This window comes from Phyllostomus hastatus, unplaced genomic scaffold (genome assembly GCF_019186645.2).
Source record: "Phyllostomus hastatus isolate PE091 unplaced genomic scaffold, TTU_PhHast_1.1 phas_scaffold_1674, whole genome shotgun sequence".
In the NCBI taxonomy this organism is placed as follows: Eukaryota; Metazoa; Chordata; class Mammalia; order Chiroptera; family Phyllostomidae; genus Phyllostomus; species Phyllostomus hastatus.
The window spans coordinates 25,433,004-25,457,295 of record NW_025334011.1 but is presented as its reverse complement, the minus strand read 5'-3'; the positions used below and the strand labels follow the sequence as shown (position 1 = coordinate 25,457,295).

Here is a 24,292-nt window from a genome sequence, read left to right as displayed (position 1 = left end):
GGGAACTCCTTTGTAGGTAACTGTCTCCTTTTCTCTTGCTGCTTTTAAGATTCTCTCTTTGACCTTTGGCATTTTAACTATGATGTGTCTTGATATGGTCCTCTTTGGGTCCAACTTCTTTGGGATTCTCTGTGCTTCCTGGGTGTCCTAGAAGTCTATTTCCTTTGCCAGATTGGGGAAGTTCTCCTTCATTATCTTTTCAAATAAGTTTTCAATTTCTTGCTCCTCCTCTTCTCCTTCTGGCACCCCTATGATTTGGCTTTTGGAATGTTTAAAGTTGTCCCAGAGATTCCTAAGTCTCTCCTCATTTCTTTGAATTCTTATTTCTTCATTCTGTTCTGGCTGAATGTTTATTTTGTCCTTCTGCTCTTAATTGCTGATCTGAGTCTTGATTTCCTTCCCTTCACTGTTGGCTCCCTGTATATTTTTCTTTATTTAGTTTGCATAGCCTTCACTTTTTCCTCTATTTTGCAACTATACTCAACCATTTCTGTGAGCATCCTGATTACCAGTGTTTTGAACTCTGCATATGATAGGTTGGCTGTCTCTTCATTGCTTAGTTCTATTTTTGGAGTTTTGATCTGTTCTTTCATTTGGGCTGTATTTCTTTGTCTTGGTGCATCTGTTACATTGTAAGGGGCAGAGCCTTAGGTATTCTCCAGGGTAGGACAACCCACTTTGATGCACTGTGGTGCTGTATGTAGGGGAGGGGTCCAAGAGGGGACAGTGCCACTTGCTCAGCTGTCAGCTGGCTTTCAGTCACTTTCCCCACTAACCACACACATATTGGGCCCTCCAGATGCCGATTCCTGGGTGGATGGGCTTGTGTACATTCTAGTATCCTGTGGATTTCTCCAATGAGCTCTCCTGTGAGGCTGGGAGTTTCCCCTGAAGCTGCAACCCTCACAGGTTTTTATAGCCAGAGGTTTGAGGCTTTCTTTTCCTGTGCTGGAACCCTGGGTTGTGCAGTCTGTCTCACTCCCCAGTTGTTCTTTCTGGGTTATCTGCATACAAATGTGTGACTGCCCTTGTCCTGCAGTTGCCACCTTGCCACATGTCCTCTTTGCCTCACCTGCCCATCTCTGCCCCTCCTACCAGTCTGAACAAATGTTTCTTCTTTAATTCTTTGGATGTTGGACTCCGATACAGTTCAATTTTCTGGCAGTTCTGGTTATTTTGTGTTTTTAAATTGTTGTTGTCCTTTGAGTTGTGCAAGGATGCAAAGTATATCTACCTACATTTCCATCTTGGCTGGCTGTAGTTAATATTTTTATTAAATCATTGGCTATATATAGTTATTTTTTGGTTATTCTTAATAGGATTGACCAGGCTTTGATTTCATCACCCTTTTAGGTAATTATTATGATTTTCTCAGACTCTGTATTCTGTCATGCAATAATTTTTTTTCTTCATGGCTTCAGTGTGAGAGAGACTGACCTCCCCAGAGTGTCTTATTTATTCTTAGTGATCAGCTGATAGCTGGACAGAATTGATTGACTTCTACCATTTATTATGAACTAACCTTCATTATAAAATATAAAGTTTCTTTCTCATGCAGCTTAGAAGCACTACCGGTTGGATGAGCTGGACAGAAGTTGAGCCCTGGTGTAGAAATTTACCCTACTGGAGAGGATAACATCTGTTCTGTTGGAATGGGGGAGATTAGAGGATGCAGACACCTTTAAAGAATGGGGAAGGAAGTCGAGGAGTCTTTCTTTCTCTATGTAGATATGTGGAAGACTTCATTTCTCTATATAGTAGGAAACAGTCATCTGCCAAGAGTGAAAGAAGAGGTGAAAGGAGAAGAGGGGACTTGAAGAGAGTCTTTAAGGCTAGAAGTCACTGTTATAAGGACTAGAAAGAGAGTGGACTTGTGACACAGAAAAGAATGGCCCAGCAGAGTTGAATTTGGAGGTGCTGAACCTCTAGTGGAAACAGTCTCAGGGGTAGGAGGTGAGAAGATAGATTTCTGCTTAGATCTGGGGCCAGTGTATCATTGGGTGTGTTTATTGAAAAGACAAGAGGGCAGAGGGATTAAGGGGATGGATGAGAACACAGTTGAAGTTATGAATCATTGATTGTCTCATCCATTAAATAAACATTTATTAAGCAACCATGGGAAAAGAGTGGCTGGATTAGGAAAGAGATAAATGTAGAAGTAAATGAATACTGTCAGAGAAAATGGATAGTCAGGAGATCAGAAGCCTCAGGTGTTCAAAGGCCAGGAAAGGAAGTGAGGACACAAGAAATCTGGATGGATTATAAAGGAAGCCAGTATTTAAATAGCTCTGTGTGTATGCCACACATTATTCTAGATTATTTTCACACATTAACTCTTTTAACTCTTATAATATCGCTATGAGAAAGGACTATTATTACTCATATTACAAGCATGGACATGTTCAGTAACTTGTCTAAGGTCTCCCTGCTAGTGTGGAGCAGAGCTGGGATTTGAACCCAGGCAGACTGGCATTGAAGCCTAAGCTTTCCACACTGTACCATCCTGCCTATAGTGGGCTGTGGTCAGGATGGGATGCAGAATGCTGAAGTTGGAGTGGTTCCAGGCGATGACACAGTATTGGATATATCTAGAGGAGAAAGTAGCTGAAGCTGGGTGTGGGTAAGTGTCACTGGAGGCAAGACTGGCAGGTTCATTATCCACATAATTACTGATGTCATATCCAGAATGACAGCAGAACTGAGGGGAGAGAAGACTGTGTGGCTGGGGGTGAAAAGCAGGCACGTGTGTAGGCTGGTGATCGGAAGGCCAGTAGATGGCAAAATGAAGAGGTGGAGATGGTGATGCAGTCAGATGGCATGAGTCCCCAAGCCCCAGGGTTTTTATATGTAAGTGGAGGAGAAACAATGTGGACATGCTATTGTTCAGGGTGGAAAATGCTAACCCCTCTTTCCAACCCTGAAGCTTAAGGGACTGGGAAGCTGTGTTTGGGGGACGGAGCCCTGCTTCAGCTAAGTAGGCAGATGGGAGGAAAATTCTCCATGTGGGCTGAAGATGTCTGGGAATTTATTTTCCATATTGCAGAGTTTGAGGGATTTTGGAGGGAGATGTGGGGAATCTGGGTCAAAGGCATAGGAACACAGAGGAAGCTGGGTTGAGGGTAGGACAAAGGATGGGAGACTGAAGGGACCAACCCTTTGGGTGATGACTGAGGCATGGGCAGACTGTCTGCCTTCAAGTTTCCATGTAGGGCCCTAGTATAAAGTTGCACAGTACTCCATGTGGGCCAAGGTCCCAGGCAGCGGCCGTTGTCCAAGGGGACCAGGTGGGCCTTCCATCTGAGCTGGGCCAGTGAATGTGCTTTCCACGACAGTCCACATTCCCTTAGCCACTACAGCAAGCTATGAATGGGCTTATTCTGTGTCACACACTGTCCCCACCCAATAGGGATTTTTAACCTTTTCTGTGCCATAAAGCTCTTTGACAGTCTGCTGAAGTTATGGACCATTTTTCACAACAGTATTTTTAAGTGCATTTGATAAAATGCTCAGGATTACAAAGGCAACCAGTTATATTTAATAGGTTATCAGAATATTAAAAAAAACCTGTGATGTAGAAACACACTGCATTAACACTTTACAGTATAACAGAAGAGCTGGCAGCAGATCTAATACCTGTTATAATTTCAAAGCAATGACGAGCGTACATAATGTATTATGCTATAACGTGAGATGAAGATATCCATGAGACCTCCCTGTGACAGAATGTCAGGTGCTGCTGTGCCGCTGCAGCTTCTTGATCCCATGAATAATAGAAGGAGATGCTATTTTTCAGTTAGAGATTAGGGGAAATAAACTTGTAATGTTTTCTCACTCAAATCCACATGGTCTCTGAATTTTCCTCACAGCCCTTTGGGCAGTGGGGACCCCAGATTAAGATCCCCCACATAGAGGAAACATGCAGGACTGAATTCTTGATGTCTGGTAGGTTTAGAATTTCTGGCTTTTTCCCATTTCACCATATCTGCCATGCACTGTAAATAATTAGTTAGAAACTAATGAAGTTATTAATTGCTGCATTTGGGCTGGCCTCGTTTGTAAAGGTTTGTGACCACAGTATACTCGTCAGGGCTTTAAATCAATGTGCACCTCTCACTGTGGAGTCTGAGCTGGGGCAGGCACATGCCATTGGAGGTTTTCCTGAAGCTTCCTCCTCACAAGCTCCCTTCTTAACATTGGCGCTGTTGACATGGGGGCTGGAAAATTCCTTGCTGTGGGGGGCTGTCCTGTGCATTATGGGGTGTATGGCAGCATCCCTGCCCTCTGTCCACTGATGGCAGTAGCAAAACCCGTAAGTTGTGTCAGACAAAAATGCTTCCAAACACTGTCAAATGTCCCCTGGGGGGTAGATTTACCCCCATGTGAGAACCATGGCTCTAGAACATGGTTTCAGCTGTTAACCCAGTAGCAGCAGCCGCTGTCTGCTGTGGCAGTTGTCGGTGGCACAGGAAGACCTCTGCCCATGTGAAAATGACCTCCCATCCCCTTAATGTGGTAGTGACCTCTCATAAATAAAAGGGATCTCTCCTTATGCTTTTCCTTAAAATAATATCTGGTTGTGCTCCCTGCTAAATGTAGCACATTGCTTTTGTGACATCCAAACTTTCAGAGTGCTCATCGCAAGTAGGTAGGTGACCTATTACCGCTGAATAAAAAAGAAACTGAAACAAGTTGAACCATTTTGTAGAGAAACTTTACAAACTCTTCTTCTGGAAAGCCTTTTAAAAGGATTAGAGCCCTATGTGATGAAAATGATTTGGCTGAAGTTCTGCCCAGATCAGGAGCTCGATGACATCAGGAAACCTGCTCTGACTGCAGTTATAGCAAACTCAGAACCATCCTCGAGGCTCTCTCCCAGGTTAGTGTCTCCCATTATAACACGTAGATGTGTGAACATCTACGTGTTTCATTTTTTGAAAATGAAATGTAACTATTAAACATTATTTCCCATCTTCTCTTCAAAGACTGCTTTCTAATACTATTCACCTTCCACCTACTCATTACAAAAAGAAATTTCAGTGGCCAGATCAAAACCAGAAAATTCTCTCTCGGTCTAGCCCTTCTCTGACTGTGTCCTACAGAACATAACTTCACTTCCTCCTGAGCTGGTCATTTAGCTTGGTTTTGTGCAGCATTTACAGTCTTCAGAGACCTTCCACGTACGTTTTCCATGTTTGATATTTCCTCCAAATTCTCTCAGACTGACATCATTAGTCCCATTTTAAACATAAAAAAAAAAATGCCAGCCTCAAGAGGTGAAGGCTAACAGCTCAGGATCCAATGATGCTGGGTTGTCTGGATGGGGTCAGTCTCGAGGCATGCTGGTCTTACAGACCAGTGGGGAAGGGGCGAAGACCTCTGCTGGAGTGCCAGGAAGGGCGAGGGGGTCACTGTGTTTAATGCCACGTGGCTGACAGTGATACAGAGAATCTGTAGCAGCAAGGGGCAGCGTGGGCTCGAATCCCTTGGATGCTAACCAGCAATGGGTATGTAGGTGCCATCCATCAATGCCAGGATCCAGGCCTCCCAGAGAAATGATAGAAAATGATGGAGCCACTAAAGCAGCGGCAGCTGTGTTACCTTGTGCTCACAAGCTCTGTTTCCGTGGAATGACTTCTGTGGAAGTCATTCATCAGAGCCCCTCATAGCTCTTGCATCCTGTTGGTGATCTTGAGAATAGGCAGAGGCAGGCTGAGTAGCTAGTCTAACATGACAGGGTGCTGTCATGTTAATAAAATGTTTAGGCAACATTCTCCTGTTGAGCTTTCATCCTTTAGTTGGATGGTCCCAGTTGGCCTGGATCCCTTCTGTATCAGTCAGGGTTCTCTGTATGGGTTCTCCAGAGAAACAGAAATAGAAATATTCTAAATTCTGTATGTCTAAAGGTTTCTATACTTCTAAAGAAAGAGTCTAATGAGGGAATGATTAAATTGGTGAAGCTGGATCTGAGCCTGAAGGTCCGAGCACCGAGGGGACCAATGGTGTTAAGTCCTGCTCTGAGTCCAAAGGCCAAGAACCTGGAGAGCTGGCATCTAAGGGCAGGAGGAGATGGGCATCCCAGCTCCAGCAGAGAGCTAGAACTCCCCCTCCCTCTGCCTTTCTGTTCTATTCTGTTCTTTTTGTTCAATCCTCGAAGGATTGGATGAGGCTCCACCACTTTAGTGAGAGTAGATCTTTACTCAGTCTGCTGATTCAGATGCTAATCTTTTCTAGAACACCCTCACAGACACACCCTGAAATGTTTTACTAGCACTCTGGGCATCTCTTAGCCGAGGCAAGTTGACACAGAAAACTACCCATCACACTCATCTCCAGCTGAGGTCAGCCAGGTGCCTGCAAAGCTGTTCTTGTTTTCTCTGGGGCATGTGTCAAAGAGGTTCCTTTAACAATGGTTGCCTGGGTGATGGGACCCTGTCTGTCCCCTCACTTTGGATGTGGGCATGTTTTCAGTGGAAGGTCTTCAGTGAAACAAGAGCTCTTTGTTACATCAGAGCTGGCCACATTAGGGGAGGACTGAACTACACAGTGCTGTTTCATGGATGGCGTGCGGATCAGAGGACGGGACACCTGGTGCTTCCCACAGAGCACCCCTGTGCTCTGCACAGGGCCCCTGTGTGCAGAGTCCCTCCTGCAGCGAGGCAGAGCAGGTGACTTGGCTGAATGTTAATAAGGCTCCGCTGTCCATATAAGTTTGTATACCCTGAAAAGGCGTTCTAGAAGGAGGTTACTGAGGTTATTCAGCCTCTCTTTGTGAAGAGGCAATTTTCTTTATGGTGGTGGCCAAGTGCAGTCCTGCAGAGGGGCAGGAGGACAGATGGCTAATGATAAGCTGGTTTTGGGTCATTTGAACTCACTGATGTGTCCGGCTGAGGATGTCAAGTGTGGTTGTTCCTGAAAGGACTGGAAGGAAATGGAGCCCAAAGCTGCTGGGGAATGGCAATCATGTCACACTTCTTCTTTCTTTCCTTTTGTCCTTGTCTTCTCTTCTGTGCCTGGGGCTTTTTGAACTTTCTTCTTCCCAAGATTTTGGCTTTCCAAGCTCTTTAAAAGAGAACAAAGTTTGGGTTTGCTGTGGGCAAGGGTAGAGATAGTTCCCTGTCTGACTCACCTCCTGTGCCATTGCCACACCCCCTCCAAGCTCTCATTGTCTTTGCATTGTTGCATTTGAACAGTGTTGCGGGTTCATCTGCTTGGCTGGTTTGAACACGGGGAGGCCCTGGGTGTGCACACCTGGGTTCCTCGACGGCTCCCGTGTGCCCCAGCAGGCCTTCAGGTCAGGGAGACAGTTAGTTGTGGCTTGGCAGTGTTCTCCTTCAGAGCCCTCTTTTCTTTGTTTTAATTACTTTCTGGATTTACCTGTCATTTGAAATCAATAGAACCTGTGTGTCTTTTTTTTTAAAGAGCCACTCTTTACTATTTTTAATATATTTATTGATTCCAGAGAGAGAGAGGAAGGGAGAGAAAGAAATATTGATCGGTTACCTCCCACACACACGCCGCACCCCAACTGGGACTGAAGGTATGTGCCCTGACTGGGACTCAAACTGGTGACCTTTCAGTCTACAGGGCAATGCTCCAACCAACTGAGCCACACTGGCTGGGCAAACCTATGTGTCTTGTTATAGTGCTTTTCAAATGGTGGTGGAATTTCACTTGAAGTTGAATTAGAGTAAGTCTTTGCTCCTGATGGTTCTAACAAGGTCCCTATACTCTAATGGGGTTCAAATAGACTTACCCAGAGGGTCATTGGTCTTGCTGGGCAATAAGAAGCAATCTCTTTGGAGTGCTTTGGAACAGAATATGTATTAGAGAAACCCCTCCTAAACTTCCATATTATTGTTCTTTATGTGGTGATAATAGTCATCTCTGGAAGAGGTCTTTAAGTCAGAAAGAGCTCTTTTTTTGGTCATTTTGTAGCATAAATGACCCAGTTCCTCTTAAGAAATCAATGGCTTAGACAATAAGAAAAAGATTATTATAGCATAAAAGAGGCTTGGGAGTTATAACACCCAAATGGCAAAATGTGGGCCCTATTTGGATCATGATTTGAACAAACCAAATAAAAAAAAAGAATCTGTGAGGGAAATATACTGGGTATTACCTGATATTAAGCAATTATGATTAATATTCTTGAATGAGATCAAGGTATGATGGTTATGCTTTTTTAAAAGTGTCCTTACAGCTAGAGAAGCCTACAGAAGTATTTCCAGGTCATCTGATGTGATAACTGGGGTTGCCTCTGAAACATGCTTTTAAAAAATAGTCGGGATGAGCCACTGGGTAGATGAAACAGGAGAGGCGAAATGCTGGGAATTGTTGAAGGTGGGTGGTGATGAGTATATGGAGGTTCACTGTACTAATCTCCTCCTTTTATGTGTGTTTGGAAACTTCCATAATAAAAAAGGGATCTTTTACAAAAAAGATTCCTTTCCTGGGTGGAGATGGAAAACGGGATGTGGCAAGCATCACATCAGCTGATATGAAGACGACCAGGATGGTGGGCTGTCCTTCCTTGCTGCCAATACTCTACTCTGAAAATCTTTAAATACTTATTTTTCTTTGCAAGACAGAAGGTATCTGGGGGAAGTGATTTTCTTATTTATCTTTCTAATGCCTACAATGCTAAATACAGGTTTCCTACATGTATTTTTTTACTTTAGGGGCAAAAACCGTTTATGATTATAATGTCATCATGATGAGTTGGCCTTGTTGAGGTGTCCTGTCTTCTTGAGGAATGATGCTCCGTGTCCTCAGGTCTGCTTTGCCTGCTAGCAGTGTAGCCACACCTACTTTCCTATGCTGAGTGTTTCCACGATATGTTTATATATTTTTCCTATCCTTTTACTTTCAAACTGTTTGGCTGTAGTTAAAGTTCGTTTCTTGCAGATAGTATATAGTTGGGTCTTAGTTTTACACAGGTTGATCACTTCTGTCTTTTTTTTTTAATCCTCATCTGAGGATATGCTTACTGATTTTAGAGGGGAAAGGAGGGAGAAGGGGCGGGGGGAGGGAGACACACAGAGAGAAACATTGATGTGAGAAACATCAATTGGTTGCCTCCACCAGAGATCGAACCTGCAACTCAGGTATGTACCCTGACTGGGGATCAAACCCTCAACTTTTTGGTGCATGGAATGATGTTCCAACCAACTGAGCCACCTGGCCAGGACTCATCTCTGCCTTTTTAGTTAGTATTTAGTCCATTCATATTTAACGGTTCAGTTTAGCTATACCATTTGCTCTTTGTTTTCTATTTCTATCTGTTATGTAACCTTTGTTCCTACCTTAGTAGACAGACAGGATGCAGTGAAGAAAGGAGTCTCTCTCCCTGTGGGTAGATGCAGAATTTCACGATACATCCTTCGTACCCCATTGTTTGAGAAGCATGCTCCTGGAGCACAGTTCCAGTACACCCTGCCTGAGCCACCCTAGAGTCCTCATTAGCTTGCTTGCTTTTCTCTGGACCTTGTGGCAAAGACCACTGTTTCCTGTCATTCTCAGGTTTCATTCAGCCAGAGTTCTTGGTCTACTTGAGAAATATATGAATGGCTTTAAATACATGGCCCCAGCTGAAGAGCTTAGGGTTATGTCAATTTCTTAATTTGATGATCACTACCATTACACACAGTCCGGTGCACAGAGTAGGGACCAGCATGTTATTGCTAATTCACAGCTCTTCACTCCACCTGTGTTCCTTGGCCATAGCATGGATTGATGTTCTTATTTGTGTTTCTCCTTCTGCGTGTCCACCTGTGTCCATGCTACTCAGTATCCTAGTCCCCACCTGGAACTGGAGCACTGTCCTGTACTTCTAGTGTGTCATGAGGTGTCCACGTGGCCTGTGCTCCTGCCCAACCTCTCTCTTGGGCATAGCACCTCAAATACCCTAGTGCACCTGCAGATGTTCCCTCTGCAGCCCAGTAAGGCCTCCTGAGGCCTGAGAGGACTCCCCTCCTTTCTCCTTCTTGCCTCATACATAAGGTTTGAGCTTTAACAGTCGTGGTTAGACCAACCCTAGAGCACAGTGCTCAGCTGCGGGAACTACATGAGAATGATGGATTGGTGGATTCCAGATCTTGAAAATGGGAGAGGTCAGATCATGGAGCGTCTTGAAAAATGTGACTTGAGAAATGATCTGGGGAACTGACATGTTCACCCGGGGATAGAGGAGGTTTGGAGGAGGCATGACGCTGTGCACAACCCTTTGGCATGCTGCCCCAGAAAAGAGGAAATGGCTTTATTCTGAGTGATTCCATAAGGAGGAGTCAAAACCATTTATTTTATATTTTGTTATAAGGTACATAGTTATACTTACCTTCGGAATAGGTAGTTGTCACAGGAGAAAACAAAACAAAAACTGGGCTGCATCCCATGCACAGGCAGAGTATCTTGCCCTGGAGGCTGACTGGCCAGTTGTCAGAGGAGTCATGTTGTAAGCCACACTGTGTGGCAAGGTAGTGTAAAGACAGAGTTAGAGATATGGCATGTCCAGCTCTTTGACTTCTTGACAGCTTTTTGGGAGATGGAGAAGGGCTCTAAAAACTCAGAGCTTCACCTGAAGGTTGCACAGCCAGAGCTAATGACACTGGATGCCTCAAGCAGAAACTGAGGCTGTAGCAATTCTACAGCCTCTGAGACCAGTCTCCTTCAAGGCACAGCACTGGGCACACAAATGAATCCCACCCCAAACTTAGTGTTTCTTCAGTCTCTCAAAGGGAGGACATTCTGCTCTCCCTGCAAAGGGTAGCTCTTCCAGGTCGGTGTTTGAATCGCTGAGTCCAGGCACCCTCACCACTGTTTGCAAAGACACACGTGGCACAGGAGGTCGTGTCCACAGACTGTGTGCACAGAGTAGGGTTATTGACTTGTACAGCTTAACAGGCAAGTGCTTGCTGAGTACCCAGCAAGTTTCAGGCATAGAGAAAGGGTGGTGAGTGATGGAGACCAGAGGCATACACACCTGTGGCCTTCAAACAGCTCATCATTGAGCACAGAGGTGAAGACGAGTATGTACATGACTGTGATGTATAACCCAAAGGCATATGAACTTTATAACAAAATATAACATAATTGGTTTTCATTTTTGCCTCTGTGAGATAAATGCAAAAAGGGAGGTTCCAAGCACCATGGGAGTCCAGAGAGAGGGTGGATTCCAGTCAGGTGAGGGATCCAGGACAGGCTCAGTGAAGGTGGCATCAGAGATTGGCCTTGGAGAGCGTGCTGTTTAAGGTGTGGTGGTGGGAGACACGCCAGGTGGAGGAAGCATCAAGAGCAAAGGCTCAGATGTGATGCTTGGGGTGTGTTTGGGGAGCAGCGAGACTAGTTCAGGGTGCCTGTAATCGAGTGCTCCTGAAAGAGTAATGATGTCACATTAGGAAGTGAAGTGAGGACGGTCCCCTGGGGCTCTGGTTGCCTTTGAAGGTTTCTAAGCAGAGAAATGACAAAATGCAAGTGTGTTGGCCAGCATGTGTTCCCCAAGTAAGGGGCTGTCACCCAGAGAGACCTTTGCCATCTAGAAAATTAAACTTACAGATGGGGGGCCCATGGGACGTCTGTCGGAGGCCACTCTAATGTGGCTTCGTCTACTCAGTTTCTTTCCTGTGTTCTCAGGTTTTCAAAGCCTCCATCCAGATGGTCTCCTCCCCCCGACTGACTTTTAAAAATAAGTGATTTATTCTTCAAGGCCTGTCAAGAGATTGTCTTTCTTATCTCAGCAAGGGGGAAGGCCAGGAAAGGATATCACAGGTTTGTCTGTTGAACATTTGGCAAGTATCGGAAGAAGAGCATGTTTTCCAGACTCCAGGCTCCCCTGTGAGGCTGTAAAATGGCTTTTGGCAAATTATCCTCCTCACACTCCACACTCTGAGACATGACACCCAAGTGGGCATTTTCTGCCAGATTCAGCCAAAGGGGAGAAAGGAAAAACGTGGGCTCGCTGGGGCTCAGGCAGCAGAGCCAGACTGCTAGTTTCTACCCCCTCCTGGGATAACATAAACTTTCTGGGTTCCCATGGAAGGCGGAGAATGAGGTGGGGGTGGAAGAGGATGTTGTGGGAAGAAGGAAATGAGGGAGAAGGAAAGTGATGGAGGGAGGGGACGCTGGAGAGGGATCAGCAGGTCAGGACAGACTTAATAGGCAGAGTGTGACAGCATATGACATGGACTTCCAGGCACCAGGCGCTTGATGAGTCTCATTTCCAGTCCTCACAACCACCCCAGCAGTTTGATTCCATGGCCTGATTTTGGAGAGGGTGCATAGGCTCCCCGAAGTTTGGTCAACTGCTCAGGGCTACGTAGCTGCTAAGGAGGTGCCATGTTGTCACCCAGGGCATGTGGCTCCACAGCATCTCCTGGCATGGAGGAGGCTGAGAAGGGGAGAGGTTGGAGGAGGGGCCTGCTAGGAGGAAGCTTTGGAGTTAGCACCAGCGGCGGATCCTGAGCTCTCTGGACAGGAGGTCTGGCCGGGCCTGGAAGGAGGCCCAGGAAGCCCTCAGAGCCTGTGCAGGGTGGCCACAAACACCGCAGCTCTGGAGAAAGCAGAGGACCATCTGGAGAGTGGACATCAGTTTGCAAGGGCAGAGGTGGAAACAGACGGTAAAAGTTAGGGTTTGGGAGGAAGCACTCCAGGAGTCCAAAGGCGAGGCCTGGCAGTGGGTGGGGTGGTGATGGCTGTGCAATGGTGTGAATGTGCTGAATGCCACAGGACTATGCACATAAAAATGGTTAATTTTATGTTCCGTGTATTTTACCACAATAAAAAATCATTAAAAAAATAAGGCCTGGCTTTTCTACTCATATCAGTGAAGTCTATTAGTGGGCAGGGCTTCTTGGCTGTAAGTTCAGTCAATCAGAGGACCCTGTTGGGGCCGCTCTCTGGGCCAGCCTCACGAGCAGCCATGCACGGCCCTGGGGTGGGACTGCGGCACAGAGGCGGCTCTGGCCGCGGAGGATGTATCAAGCTCATGAGTCCAAAGGCCACCTTCTCAGGGACTAGAGTGGAATTTGATGTTCATTAACTGTGAGTTTTTAAAGGCTGGGGCTGCCATTCTTCCTCACTTAAGTTGCTTCCTTAATTCATTTTAAATTGAATATCCAGATTGCTCACAAGTGGGATTATGGAAGAGGATGAGAAGGCGGTCATCTGGAATGGTGGTTTTAAGTTTTATTTTTTGGTAACTGAAACCACCATGTCCCAGACAAATAGTATCGTGTGTGGTTTGCCTGGGGTTTTCTCGAGAGCTGGAAGGCAGCTGTGCTGTGAGGAGCACGCCCTGCGTGTGCTGCCAGGGGTCAGGGAGAGCCGAGGGGAGGGCAGAGGCTCCTGAAACTGCCACTGAGCTTCTGGTTTGCAAATGAAAGCTGATCTGAAGACATTAGGAGTCTATCACAGAGCTTAAGAGCATGGGGGCACAACCTTTTAAGGTAGATGGTCTGATTTCAAGTTCAAGCTCTATCACAGACCATGGGCCTTAGGCAAGTGACTTCAGCAATCTAAGCTTTATTTAAATCTAAAATGGGGAAAGTAGTACAACCTACTGTGTGGGCTGAATGTCAGAATTTAGTAAGAGAATGTATCCAAAATACCTAGTGCAGGGCCCAGCACATAGTAAGTGCTCAGTTAATAGTAGTGACAGTTGTTCTTTCTCCGATGCCAGAATCTAGTGAAGATCAAGCCCCAAGGCTGAGGACCTTAGTTCTCTGGGTAAATGACTACTCGCCCCCATAGCTGTGAACCAGCTCCGAGGGCCACATCTACATTTGATGTCCCCAGGCAGTTAACAGGCTTAGCAACTGCTCCTTTGGGAGGCTCGGTGGGGAAGCCTAGCTTCTGCTTGCGTCTGCGGTAAGTTGGTGCCAATTCCTGGTCAAGCCCCCACTCTTTCCCAAGCTGGGCTTTTTTTAACCTAAAATGGCATCTGCAAGTCCTTGTGGCTCCTTCAGGGCTAGGACGTAGTCATCGCACATCTCCCTGGGGGCCAAGCGCCCCTCTCTGCTGCAGTGTGCTGATCACTCGTGTGCCAATCACTCATGTGCTCTGTGGGGGCTGAGTCTGCGCTGAGCACCTGCAGAAGGGACCATGTGACCTGTGGCACCCAGGTGCACGCAGGAGAAATACAACCCCCGATAATCCCTTTAAAGAGAATGGCTTTTAAACTATTTACTAATTTCTAATTGCACTAGAAAGACAGGTGTGGAAATATTATCTGTGCAAAAATGTAAGCATTACAAATAAAAACACAGCTTCCTTCACACACAGCTTCATGCCCTCCCCAGACATGACCATGCTGGAGGTAGAGATGCTTCCCAGCTCTGGCTGGGGCTTTACATGCCGTATGTAGGCCCTTAAAAAGTGGTTTTCTTTGAATGCAAACTGTGGTTTGAAAAAGCTGACATGAAAAGGAAGATTAGTACCAAAAGACTGTCATTTATTGTCAAATCCAATGGCTCATTTTAAATGGAGTTCATAAGTATTGGCTTTACAGTATTTGAGTTTGGCAATAAAATACATATCTTTAATGCTAAAAAATAGTGTTGTGGCATTTTTTTCCTTAAATGGTATCATACTATAGGAATGGTTCTAAAATTTGGTGGTTGTGCTTTTTTCACTTGATATATTTATAAGAGCTCTTTCCCCTCATCCTTTAATTCTGCAGGGTATTTCATGGGGTGAGGGTGTTGTAGTTTATTTAACTATTCCCTTTTAAAAATTTTATCTTTTTATTTTTCAATTACAGTTTATATTCAATATTATTCTGTATTAGTTCCAGGTGTACAGCAGAGTGGTTATATAATCATATACTTCACAAACTTTCCCCCCAATATTTCCAGGACCCACCTAGCACAACACAGTATTGTTGACTGTACTCCCAACGCTGTAACTTTTTACCCCCGTGACTGTTATGTAACTACCAACCGTACTTCTCACTCCCTGTACCTTTTCCACCCAGTCCCCCAGTCCTACCCTCTGCTCCAGCAACCCGTAGTCTGTTCTCTGTCTCTCTGAGTCTTGCTGTTCTGTTGGTTCACTGTTCTTTAGATTCCACATATGCGTGAAATCACGTGGTATTTTTCTTTCTCTGTCTGATTTATTTCACTCAGCATAATGCTCTCTAGGTCCATTCATGCTGTCACAAACGGTAAGATTCCCTTCTTCTTTATTAGCCATTCCCTTCTTGACAGGAATGCAAGTTGTTCCCACTTTTCCAGTCTTACAAACAAGTCTGCAGTTCTGCAGTGGCCATCCTTCTTTGTCCCCGTTAGGAACATCTGTGCATATTTTCATAGATGGGTAATGAGAAGAGCGGAAAATACAACTTTTATAGGTTAAATAAAGAATGAAACATAAAATTTTATGGCTTTATTCCCTGACTAGGAATAAGACATAGATAGAATCAAGAGTGTATCTAAGAAAAAGCAATGGGCAGGAAGATAAATCAGGGAAGCATATACTCTAATTTTTAACATTGTCATTATCAAATATTAGTCTGTAGCTTTTGATCCATTCAAAATATGTGTAGAGCTGCATAGTTTCCATACTATAATTTTAATATTATGATACAATCCTGGGTTTTAAAAAGTTTGGCCAAAAATTTTTGAAAAAGAGGAATATCCTATTGCATATTCAAACTAACTTAATGAAAGCCACATGGGATGGATATAGGAACCCACAGCTACACAGGATGAGGGAGGCCCAGTCAGAAGTCTAAGGAGGAGGTGATATGATCTGTGGGCAATGGAGGGTACTCAATAAAATGTGGGGGAATGAATCAATTTGCTCTTTAGAAAAAATTTATATACTATTATCACACCATGTACACAAATACATTCTAGTAAATTAAAGAAATAAGCATGAAAATTAAACCTTAAATTAGTATAATACTTTTAGAAAACAATTTGGTAACATAAAGTAAAATTCTTAGAAATGTTTAGTACTTCTAATCTAATAATCTAATAATTTCACTTCCAAGTGTCAACCCTAAAGAAATAATCCAGATAAAGAATAAACACAGTGTCTTATTTTCTTGAATGTTATTTAAAATAGTACAACACCTAGGTATAGCTTGTGTGCCCAACAAAAGCTGGAGCTAAGTAAATGAAAGAGTAAAATAGTTACAGCCATTAGAATAATGAAACCCTTGGATTATAAATTTTTTGTGAAATGTAAGTTTAAAAAAAGCAAAACTGAAAATGGTGTGTTTATAACCAGGTTGAAATAATCATGCCAGGAAAAAAAAATGAAGGTAGTCTTCTAGTGGTGACATGATAGGTGACTTTTTTTACTGTCTGCTTCTCGGGAGTCCTGTGTCACAAATAGCCAGCATGTGATCATTCTGGAATCCGTCACTTCATTCCTCAGTCACGCCTTTGAGCACTCACTGTGCGCCAGGCACTGTGTCAGGCAGCGGGGCTGTTGTCATGGTTTTATGGTAGAAGAAAGAGACCATTTACCATTACTGGGTAAACCTGATTGTCCGAGGCCATTTGGGCCACAAGCAGGTGCCGAGATAGAGTCACGGGGGGAGGCCATGCACAGGGAGGTGGGGAAAGATATCTGATGAGATGATAGGAAACAGGATGAGAGCGACCCTGCCATGCAGTATCATGACACAGCACCCATGGAAGATGGAACAGCAAATTTTTAAAGAGGTTGCTAGGAATAATTTAGACCTGTTTACAGAGTGGAACAACAGTTAAGGCATGTTTATAAGTTCTCACGGCTAATATCCATTTTTCACTTGTCACAGAGTCTGGTCATAACCTTGCACTGGGTAGGATTCTGTAATCTAATGCTCTTCACATGGCAATTGTGCCCTGACCATGTTATTGAAACTTTCGGGTTTGCAAGGACTTGTGCCAGATACCAAGCCAGAAAGGAAGCCTTTGAAAGTCAGCAGAAACATGTCACTTAAGTGCTTTAGTATCCACTTCTCATCTGTTGTTTCAAGGTTTTCTAATAATATTGTCCCTAATAAAATATTAACTGAAGATGATTTTGGACAGGAGGTTATTGATAGCCCAGCAGTCTGTAGGAATAACAGTTACCACTGAGTGGCTTTAAGGTCTACTGAGTGAAGCTGTGCACATTCTGAACAATTTCTCAGCATCTCTACTGAGTGAAAGAAGGAAAACACCTGCCAAGCCAGCAAGAGGCAGAGCCAGGTTTGAAGCGAGGGCCCACTAAATCCCTGCCCCAGGTCTCTTTTAAAAATTAAGTTTATTGGGGTGACATTGGTTAATAGCATTATGTAAGTTCCAGGCGTGCAGTTCTGTAACACAACGTCTGTATAGTGTAGTGTGCGCTTACCGCCCAGAACCTAGCCTCCTTCTCTCACCATAGATTTGGCCCCCTGTACCCTTCTCTTCCTCCCCACCCCTTCCCCTCTGGTAACCACCATACTGCTGTCTGTGTGTATGAGTTTGTTTTGTGTGTTTATTTGTTGCTTTCTGTTTTTTCTCCCATATATGAGTGAAATCATAGGGTTCTTGTCCTTTTTTGTCTGACTTATTTTGCTTAGCATGATATTCTTGAGGTTCATCCATGTTGTCTCAGATGGCAGTGTTTCATCCTTTCTTATGGCTAAGTAGCGTCCCATTGTATACATGGCCCACATCTTCTTTATCCTCTCATCCATCGAGGGACAATTAGGTTGACTTAGGTTGTTTCCATGTCTTGGCTACTGTGAATAATGCTACAATGAACATAAGGGTGAACATATAATTATTTTCAAAATTTTCAGGTAGACACCCAGAAGAGGGGTTGCTGGGTCCTATGGTAGTGCTAGTCTTAATTTCTGAGGAACCTCCAGCTGTTTTCCATCATGTCAGCAGCAGTCTGCATCCCCACCAGCAGTGAGTGAGGGTTCCTTTTTCTCCACATTCTCGCCAATACTTTCATTACCTGTCTTGTTGAGAATCGCCATTCTGACAGGTGTGAGATGGTATCTCATTGTGGTTTTGATTTGTGTTTCCCTTATGTCTAGCAAGGTTGAGTATCTTTTCTTATGTCTCTTGTCCATTTGTATATCTTTTTGGGAAAAGTATGTGTTCAGCCTCTGACCATTTTTTAATGGGATTTTTTGTTGTTGTTGTTGAGTTGTATGTATTCTCTGTATATCTTAGATGTTAGCACTTTATCAGATACTGCAGGCATCTTCTTCCATCCTATTGGCTGCCTTTTTGTTTTGTCAATGGTTTCTTTTGCCCTGCAGCTTTTCAGTGTGATGTAGTTCCATTCATTTATTTTTGCCTTTACCTCCCTTGCCTTTGGGGTCAAGTTCACAAAAGCCTCTCTGGAGACCAAGGTCCACAGGATTAGTACCTATGTTTCCTTCTTTGTGTTTTATTGTTTCGGGTCTTATATTTAAGCCTTCAGTGCGTTTGGAGTCAGTTTCTGTGTGTGGTGTCAAACGGCAGTCTCATTTCATTCTTTGGCATGTTGCAGGGCCACCTGTCCTGATTCAGTAGCAGAAAAGCCAGTTTCTGGGTTTGAAAAGCTCTCTCAAGCAGACTTTCAGCTGAATCAGGCCCTGGATGTGGCCACATGGACAAGTTGTCTGTCAGTCCCTGAGAAGTAAATAGGATTGCCCTCACAGCTCGTAAATCTTCATCACATTCCCCGGCAGGGCGGGTGGCAGGAGCCCCGTAGGGTTTTCAGCCAGTGGTGATGATGCCAGGAAAACACACCAGTCATTGAGAGAAAAAGTAGGGCCCGGTCCTTAGTTGCCCTTTGCAGGAGGGTGGCTGGAGACTGAACCCAAATACTTGGAACCTGGGACGTGTAAGTCCCCAGTGAAATGGGCATCAGATCAGAGAGGGGTCAAGTCAACAGCTCTGTTGGAGAGAGAGCAGGGGTGGAACAGGCTAGCATTTGCTCTGGGCCAGTCTTCTCTAGGCTTCCCCACCTTGGTGGACCCCAGCGGTCCACGTCCAACCTTCCCAGTCTCAGCAGCCTCACTAGTAGGCATTGAGATCAGAGGGGACTGCCGTGTGTACGTAGACCAAGTTCAGAGGTCCACAAGGGGGCGTGGAAGCTTTGACGTGGTTAGCGACCTACTACTGTTCTCTGGGGCAATAGCAATGACCAGAGACATGCTGCTTAAAAAGCCAGTGAGTGGGTCAGTGCACCTCACTCAGCAGTGATGCACACTCAGGGCAGGGGCAGGAGTGAACTTGCCTCCCATCTCCAGTGGTAGCACATCTGTTGACTGCTGGGTTTGGAGCAGGCGGCTACATCATCAGTCCTTTCGTACTTCCTCTCCCATAGCTCATGATACCCTGGAGACTGAGCACGCACACATCAGAAGGCCAGAGGGCAGATCTTCACAAAACCCTGAGATTCCAGTGAGCATGGACAGCTCGCATCCCTCCCAAGGGAAAGCAGGTCTGCAGTGGGCCTGTTTCCTGCCTGCTGTTTTCATGGGAAGGAATCCCAGCCCTGGCCGTGACTGGCCAGCTGGGGACTGAGATGCCCACAGAAGCTTTGAACACACCTGTGTGGGTATCAGAGGTGGGAAGATGTGTTTCAGAGGCTGTGACTGAGGTTCAGGAAGGACCATGCATGACTCAGCAAGGTCACTAATTCATCGGTGGCAGAATTGGGACCAGATGGAGGAACCCCTCCGCAGTGATGCTGATTTTCTGGGATCCTAAAAAAGTAAAATACCCTCCTTCTCATTTTACCTGGAAGCTTTTTCTTCAGTGCACCCCAGAAAGTGTTGGGTGCTAAGTGAGCCCTAGCAGCCTACTTACCCAAGGATCTGTGTTTCTTCCCCTTGGTAGGTCCAGAGAAGCATTGTGGGTTGGAAGTGCCATAGCCAGGCACTTCCTAGTCTTCTTTACATCATAAATAACAGAAAGTTATGTTTGCAAAATTCCCTGGGTGAGATACTGATTCACCCACAAGAAGCTTAAAAGTTAAGACTGACATGCCGCAGAATGGGATGGGCTCAGCTGCCGTCGGTGAGCCCACGTGCGCACAGCTGAGTGATCCTAGTTAGAGCGCAAGCGAGCTAGTGGAATGCAATGAGAAAGTCATTCATTTTTTTTGGACCAGTGGTAATTAAAATATCTTCAAATTAACTTATTTTAAAAGTTACTGAACTCCTAGACTCATTATGCTATTTTCAACAATAACAAGAAAATTTTTGTTATGGACATTGAAAAAAATCCCCTGGAGAAAATGTAGCAGGCTGCCCATAGCTCAGTGGATTTGTCAGGGGGCCCGGGCCCCTTCAGGACCAAGAAGAAGATGAAATCTCTGTAGCTTGCGGTCCATTCTCGGTGTCTGTTGGAGGGCTCTGCCTGGGGCAGGTGAGATCCGGGGTCACAGAGGTTGACGCAATCCAGGGCCAGTGTTCAGGGGCTGACGTGATAATGAGCATTGCCTCAGAGGGAGATGCAACACGCTGCGTTTCTCAACTTCGTTTGACCAGGAAAACCCCTTCACTCCCATGCGAGCTTCTCATGAGCTGAGCACCCTGTGGACCCCACTTTGGGCAGCACTTTGGAGGGAAATTACCTAAAGGTACAAATGTATTTCTCTGTAGCTGAACTTTACTAATAAACTTTCTTTCCACGATGGCAGGAGTGGACCTAAGGCAGTGAAGTCTTTTCTGGTTTTAATCACCATCAATTCACGATTTAAGCCTGGGCTGTCTAAGGCCCCTCCCCTCCCCAGGCCCCTCTGCAGCCAGCCTCTCAACTGTGACCCTGTCCCCTAAGGTACCCAAGTTTTCTGCAGCCTAGCATCTCCCCTCTGAAATTCACTGTCTTTTCTCATCTCCACCATGACCTGCAACTTTTGTAGGATTTGGTATAGATGTATAAACTAGCCCAGTCAGGGGTGTGGGGAGAACTTGGGGGGAAAACATGCACTAATTTCAGCAATCTTTAAGGCCAGCTCCTAATCTTCCCAGGACAGGCAGTCAAAACTGACTTTTTCTTGGGAAACAGGGCTTCACAAGGATCGTGATGAGCTCGGCACCCACTTTCCAGAGGTAGCTCCTGCTTGTCCATTTGTTGCCCGTTTTTAAGTCATTGAACTTATTTCCGTTTCAATCTGCACTCCTCCTTTCATTTATTAAGTGCTTGCCGAGCGCTAGGTGCTGGATGCCAAGATGAAAAGATGAAACCCTTGTAAAGATGGGCTCACAGTCTATGAGAGAGTGAGACTTGCTAACAGAGCATGACGCAGTAAACTTGGTGGTGGGTCAGGGTACAGTTAACAATGGCTCTGCCTGGAGGAATCAGGGAAGGCTTCACAGAGGAGGTGGCCCTTGAACTGAGACTCAGAGAATAAGTAGAATTTCATGAGCTGGGTAAAAGTATGAGGAGTGTGGATTGGCAGAGAGTTTCTAAGCAGGACCCAAGTAAACGTGCGAACATGCAGCCACTTGAGAGAGCCTAGTAGTGTGGTCAGGGAGTAACAATGTGATTAACAACGCTCAAACTCAGGACAAATAATAGTAAAAGCTCCCTTTATTGTTGTTCACTCCAGGCCAGGTGCTAGGTCAAATACATTGCATGTATTATCTGGTTTCATCTTCGACAGAGGCTTATTATTCCTGTTGTAGAAAAGACTGAGCACAGGCAGCTTCGTTGACTTAAACAAGGCCCCACTGCCAGGTGATGGGGGAGCCAGGATAGAATCTCACTGCCTGATTCTGAACAGTTTTGCATGGTCCTACCCAGGGTACTGGATGGTCCCGTGCTTTCAGGGGCGAGTGGTGGGAGGGGAGCTCTGGAGTCAGTGCCGCAGTGGGGAGGGCAGACCTGCCCACAGCTCCCTCCTGACTTCCTGCCTGACCCCAGGCCTGCGTGCCTGTTTTCTCTCCCCTCACCTTCCTGCCACAGCCTGCCTGGGGCCCTTGCTTCCCCTTCTGTGGGGCTCCTGGCACGGGAGACTCCTCTTTCAGACTTTGGGTGGAGCAGAGAATTAGCTGCCAAGCTGAATACCGTCCCAGGAATCTCAGGTTGTGCCTCCAGAGTCCTCAGAAGAACTGCCCCGTTGTCACCTCTGTGGTCGGGAAGCTTTCTCAGTAGCTCTGGGTGTCATCCAGCTCGTTAGTGTTGAACCAGCAGGACACCATTCCGCACTAACTTGACTCTGCTGCCCTTCCTCACACACCTCTGTGCCTGAGGGGTCGAAGACAACGCGCAGTGCAGAGGACCACAGAGCACCTGGGCTGAGGCCTGTGCGCACTCCATCAGCCCCGAGTGCCCGAAGCACTCGAAGCACGCAGACAAGGTGAATCTTGGCTTCTGCCCTCAGCTGGGTCAGAAAACACAGCGCAATGCAAACTTTTCAGATCTGACAAATTTCATGTCTAGAGTCCCCTGAGCTCCACTTTGACCATTGATATGCAGGGAACGTGCACATTTGTAGGTTCTAGTAAGCTTATCTTTCCAGTGCCACCTGGGAAGTATCTTAGAAACAGTTGCTAATCATTCTGGAAAGAACTGTCTTGTTCACTGGAGGGCTGAAATTGGCAGCAGTGTGCTGAGATGGAGTCAGAAGGATCCTTGCTGACAGGGATTATCAAGAACTCGAGCTAAGGCCTGGCGGCCAAAAGCAGCCATCGCCAGTCACTATTTTCAAAGTCGTGTGAAATGGTGCGGTGGGGCTGGGGAGGGTCCTGCGATACCCTGGTGACCAGGTGTTTTCCTGCCCCTTTACCCTCCTTTTGTCCTTTGGCTATTTCCCTCTGAACTCATCCAGGGGTCAGCTATTGCCTTGGCACCCCACTTTGCTTTGAGCCCCTCTCAAGGTTAGGGGTTGGGATGTTTTCCCTGTAAAGTTCCAGAGAAAGTATTTCAGGCTTTTTTGAGCAGACTGTGCCACAACTACTCAATTCTGCCACTGTGGCATGGAAGTAGCCATGACAACGTGTAAACAAATGAGCGTGGCTGTGTTCCAGTAAAACTTTATTTGCAAAAGCTGGTGGTAGGCTGCACTTGGCCATGGTTGGCTAACCCCTGCCCTAGATTTAAACTCTCTCCTTTTTTTTCCTTCTTTTTTTTTGAATCTGAAGAATAGGAACAAAGTGTTGAAAAGGCAAGCTGTTTGTCTGTGATGTTGCTTTTGGACTTTCCTCCTCTCATTTTTAACATTTTAGAAAGTACACTTTGTCTTGTCTTAATAGGTGGTTATTTAAATCCAAAGCAGCCGTGAAGGCAAGAAGGCAAGAATCCTCTCAGTGAGCATTTGGTAGGTCTGCTGTCGGGAAAGTGAAACAGTAATTTTTAATACTCTTTGTGTTTAGCTCGATGCACAGATTACTGGCATATTGAGAATAATTCAGGAAAACTTTCTGTACCACACAGTGCCAGGCATGGAGTAATGAATGCTCCTTGCTGGAATGGGTGAACATATGGAAGCTGAAACTGTTTAGAGACGATTTCTTCACAAATAAGTTAGCGGGGACGGTATGTGGCAGCACAGACACAGTCCTTCAGCCTCCATGATCTGGACTCTGGAGGTGTCCCACAGCAGACTGGTCTTCCTGGGAGACCAGAGCACACAGGAAGGTGTCAGGTAAAGGTACAGGTGAGACACTCTCCAGAGGTTTGTCCTGTCATTGGGACAGGTGACCCACCAAAAGTCACACTGAAGTCACTCAGCCTCACAGATGCAAAAACGCCCCACTCACATCCTTCCCATGGCCCGTGTTCGTAGAGAGAGCAGGGTTCACAGGTGGGGGTCCAGCTGTGCAGTTCATGGCAGCGGCAGCGAGGCACAGCCCTGGCTCGGCCTCCCCCAGCTTCCAAGGAAATGCTCAAGGGAAGGGTGAAAAGTGAAGTGCAGGAAACAGTCACGATGCAAGGCCACAGGGATTGTGGTAGAACAGAAAATGGAATGAGGGCATGACTCTAATTTTGTTTAAAACACTATCTCTACTCCACCCCTAAAGACAATTCTAGGAAGAGTATATTAAAATGTCAGCAGTACCTCTGTGCAATTAAATTAGGTGACTTTAATTGTTCTTCTTTGATCTCATAATTTAAAAAAGTCTTCTACAATAAACGTGTTGCTTAGTTTTAAAAGGTATTATTTCAAAAAGAAAAAGAATGGTTGTCCCAGTCTACATTTTGCCTTCCCAAGAACAGGCGAGCAGGCTCCCCGGTGACTGCCCGCTCCTCCGCTGGGCGGCAGGCTCCTATTGGTTGTGCGGAGCTTTCTGGGAGAAATGAACCACAGGCGAAGGCTGGGCGCTGCGCCCCACGCACACCCCTGCCTGCGGTGCTTTCTCCTGCTTAGCCCCTCAGGGTCAGTGTGA

At 45.7% G+C, this 24,292-nt stretch overlaps 1 protein-coding gene and 1 pseudogene across 1 annotated transcript in view; one reads left to right on the top strand and one right to left on the bottom strand.

Moving 5' to 3' along the window:
• Positions 1 to 23,734, bottom strand: part of LOC123831043 — a 53,672-nt pseudogene extending 29,938 nt beyond the window's left edge.
• Positions 1 to 24,292, top strand: part of CCDC3 (coiled-coil domain containing 3) — an 88,095-nt gene that overhangs the window by 47,888 nt on the left and 15,915 nt on the right. The gene's annotated exons all lie outside the window — the stretch shown is intronic.